Source organism: Alligator sinensis, unplaced genomic scaffold, assembly GCF_000455745.1.
Source record: "Alligator sinensis unplaced genomic scaffold, ASM45574v1 scaffold120_1, whole genome shotgun sequence".
Classification (NCBI taxonomy): Eukaryota; Metazoa; Chordata; order Crocodylia; family Alligatoridae; genus Alligator; species Alligator sinensis.
In genome coordinates, this window is record NW_005842752.1 from 246,685 (window position 1) to 250,969 (window position 4,285).

Consider the following 4,285-nt stretch of genomic DNA (forward strand, 5'->3'; position numbering starts at 1 on the left):
CATCAACTAGAGCCTCCTGGCTGTAACGCAAACATAAAGCCTCCTGGCTAAACCATAGTGCCCAAACCTCTCAGAGCTGCCATCCTTCTCTCAGCTAGAGCAGTTCCTACATCACTCACCTCCTAGCTCCAGGAGCTCCTGCCCCTCTGGCTGCTGGCAGGGAACTGCCAGCCTGGTCTCAGCCCTGGGCTTTATAAGGGCCAGGCCCTGCCTCCTACAGGCAGCTGGCTCTCCTTAGTTGCCCCGGCAACCCGCAGCTGTGCCTGTTACCCTGGCAACCCTCATCCGGGCTCGTTATGTCCTGCCAGGGCTCTCTCTCTCCCTGGCAGTTTCTACTCCCTAGGAGCAGAGCACCGAGGTGCTCTGCGACAGCAACCTTGCCCACTCCACTTGCCTCATGGGCCCCTTGCTACGATGGTCTGCTGCCTGACCAAAGGAAGGCTGCCTGGTTTACAGGCAGATGAATTACGCCTTTTTCGAGCATCTTTAGGATTTCCTTATGGATTCCCCCATGAAGATGATGTGGTATTGGGTGCCATTTCTCTTGTACTATCGTTCTAGGAGGCGTTATCATCGTGTGACAGACATCCTGGACCCAACCAGACTCTGCGGAAAATATCCTTGAATTCATGCACCCTTGTTTGCATTTCATATTTCTGGAGCGTCAATAAGTCTTCTGCCTTTGACTGCAGCTCCTAGTGTCACTCCTTGAGGACCAAGGTTCTCCAGATCACCTTCTGAGAACACAGCCCACCCCTCAGGATCGTGTCAGGTTCACGTGAATGTAGGTAGAAGCACTAGAACCCTCTGTCCAGGCTCAAACTCCCTCTCTCTGGCATGGGTGATGTACTTTTCCTTTTGCCAGCAGTGTGCTTCACACACGTTGTGCCTGGCGAGGTCCTAGGTGACCTGGACCCATTGCTGAAATTCTTGTTGGTAGGCAGTCAGGTTCCTCACCCCTTCGGTATCCTGCTTTTAGTCCTCCCACAGTATTTTCAGCAGACCCCTAAGGCGGTGGCCCAGTATGAGGTCAAACAGTGAATGCTTTGTTGCCTCTTGCAGGGTGTCCCAGATCATGAATAATACCAATGGGAGAAGCAAATCCCACTTCCACGGATCACCCTGTATACACCGTCGAAGCATACGTTTTATGGTGCCATTAAGACGCTCGACCAGGCCGCTGGTCTGGAGATGGTATGTGGAGGTCCGGAGCTGCCTAATGCGAAGGGTGTGGCATACGACTCGTAATACTCCCAACATAAAATTCTGCCCTTGGTTGGTGAGGATTTCTTTTTTCTTTCGATATCTCCATCCTTGCAATCCATTTCATGAGTTCCTCCACTATCCAGAGCACGGTCACAACCCAAAGTGGTGTTGCCTCAGGGTAGCATGTGGCATAATCGATGAACACCTGTATGTACAGGTGTCCTGCACTACTATGGGGCAAGGGTCCGACTACATCTAGTGCTACCCTGGAGAATAGTGTATCAATGATGGGTAGGGGCTGGAGCGGGGCCCGTGCTGGGCGGTCTTCTCTTGCCTTCTGGCATTCAGGATACGCTGCACACTGGCAAGCAACCTCTTCTCCCAACCCTGGCCAGAAGAACCACTTGGTCACCCTGGCAATGGTCTTATCATGACCAAGATGTCCCCCCATGGGGCGAGTCTCTATATTATTTGGCAGAACCGGGTAGGGACTACTAAGTGCATTCCCTGCTGTTCTGTCATATTCCTTCTCTGAGCCTGGTATACAAGGTGGTTCCTTACCTCAAAATATGAGTTCCCAACCAGCGTCCCTGTCTGGCCATCCCTGGCATCGAGGGATTGAGTCCTGAGTGTCTGGAGCTACGGGTCTTCCTCCTGTGCTTCCTTAAACTGCGGGCTACTGGCCACATCGTGCAGGTTGACTTCATCAGCGTTGCCAGTTGATCCCTCTTCCTCATCAAGTTCTCCTGCCTATCCTTCATGGTCTTTGATTCTTCAACGCTCTACTTCAATGTCTCGGATCCGCTCTAGTGTGTCATAAATGGGCGCCCAATCTCATCTGATCAACATATCGCATGCCAGCCAGGGTGCCACGCCCACTAACAGCTCCCCCTGGTATTCCATTACCCAGAGCCGGACCCATTGGTGCGTGATTTGCTCAGCTTCTTCATGCATACATGCCACCCTCACAGGATTTGCCTGGCGGTTCCTCCAGGATGTGATGATGTCAGCCCGTACTAACGATTGCGCACAACCAGAATCCACTGTGGCTTTGACGGGGCGATTTTCTACCCATGTGTCCACGACCGGGCGCCCCCAGATGGCGTTATCTGCTCCCGAGGCATAGCTACAATCCATTGGCTCGCTTGCATCTGCCTCTTTCTGTGTCTCTGTTTGTCCCCTTGAGGAATTGTTGGGGCACCATCATTCACTGAGACCACCCGGGTATTCTCGGGAGAAGTGACTTGTTCTTCCACATTGGAAATAGACTGTGTCCTTCAGATTGCCCTTGGAAAAGGGTAACCTTTGTTCTACCTCTCTAGGGGGTGGAGTCACCTGGAAAGTGGTTCGCTTCTCCCGGCTGTACCCCGCCTTTGATGCAGCAAATGCTTCGGCCAGCTTCAAGGCCTTTTCACAACTGTGAGGGGAGTGCTGAAGGACCCAGCACTGAGTTCGTTCCTCCAGATCATTCTGGAACTGTCCCAGCAATACTTGGTCCGCTAAGGCATCCCGGTCATAGACTGTGGGGCTCAGCCACTTATTCAAGAGATCTTGCAAAAGCTGCAACAGAATCCTGGGTTATCACTCGTCCGGCCCTTTCCTAGCCCAGAACAGCTTCTGATAATGCTCTGGGTTGATCTCGAGCCTATACAGGATTGCTGCTTTGACTTGATCATAGTCCCGGGCTTCATCCCAGGGAAGAGCCCAGTAGGCCGTTTGGGCTTTACCAACGACAAGCACCCACAATTGGCTAGCTCAATACCCTTTGTCTAACCCTGTCATAACTGCATGGCACTCAAAGGCTTCTATGTATGCCTCCAGCTCATCCTCCCGGGTCATCTTTGGCATTTTAAATGTAGCCAGACTATAGCATAGCCAGTCTTACTGGTGGTCCATCATTTGCTGCTGGGCTGAGCACACCCGGAGGGGCCATCACTGTCAGTTGCATTGTGCTGATCTGTGTCTGCCAGGTCTCCTTGGTACTTCCCAGCCAATGCACCACTTTGTGCCCGCCTGGTCTCAAGTATGCATTCGTGAGCCGCCTTGGCACATGTGCCCGAAAGTGGCTGCGAAGTGGGTGTCACCGACCTTGGAACGAATCCACAATCACCTGGGGGGAAACCCAGAGACTCGCCTGCCATGACTTCAATGATACCTTCAGTGGTGGGCTCCCCTTCAGTGGACTCACTTGGATTAGCTGCAACCCTGGACGGGTCTTCGTGGGGCTCCACCTCCCCTATACCCCATCCATGCGCCAGCCTCTAAGATGTCCCTCGATGTTCCCAAGGCTCACCCTCCGACGTCACCCCTTCCTTCTGGAGTTGCTCAAGGCCACCCAATGGACCTTTGGCTAAGCCGAGTCACTGGTTGAACTCCTGCCTTTGGAGTGCCGCCTTTGTCCCTGCCCTTACCTTCAGGACCTCTAGGGGCACTCCTGCCCTTGCCTCACGGCCTCTCGGGGCTGATCCTCATCAAAGGAGTTACAAGGAGAACCACGTGCAAAAGGACAAAACATAGAAGAAAAAGTGTAAAGAAAAGGATTTTGCCCGTAATCCAGAGTAGGGTCTGGTCTGCCTCTTTCTGACTCATGGCCCCTTTGGATTATGGTCTTTGTTGTCCCTTGACATCATCCGGCATCCTCGCTCCTGCTGGAGGCCTTCTCTGATGCTCCAGCTCTGTGTCCCTCGCTGCACACCAGTATTGTGAATGCTCAGCGTGCAAAGAACCCTTGGAGTGCATCCCCTTTGGTGCTCCCCCCGGCATCTCCCTCAGTGCTGGCTTTTATTCTGGCTGGGCAGCGTCCAAGGATGACATCACCTGCCCGTGCCAGCTCAAGCCGGAAGTAGACACAGCTTACAAACCGCATGGCCGTTTGGAGCCAGCGCAGCGTGGCTGCCTCTTCATCTCCTGAAAGGGGTAAGCTAACCCTAGTTTCAGGGCTTTTTGTGCACAGGTGAGCTGTCCCACTCCCTGTCTCACCACCGGGGGGGGGCGCGTCTACCAGTGACTATCCTCCCAGGACACAGGGGTTTTCAACCTTTTTTAGTCTAAATACCCCTGGTACGAAGGCAGCCAGACG

General features: G+C 53.4%; 1 protein-coding gene across 5 annotated transcripts in view; it reads right to left on the reverse strand.

Annotated features, from left to right (window-relative positions):
• FOCAD (focadhesin) overlaps positions 1-4,285 on the reverse strand; it is a 293,131-nt gene that overhangs the window by 132,558 nt on the left and 156,288 nt on the right. The gene's annotated exons all lie outside the window — the stretch shown is intronic.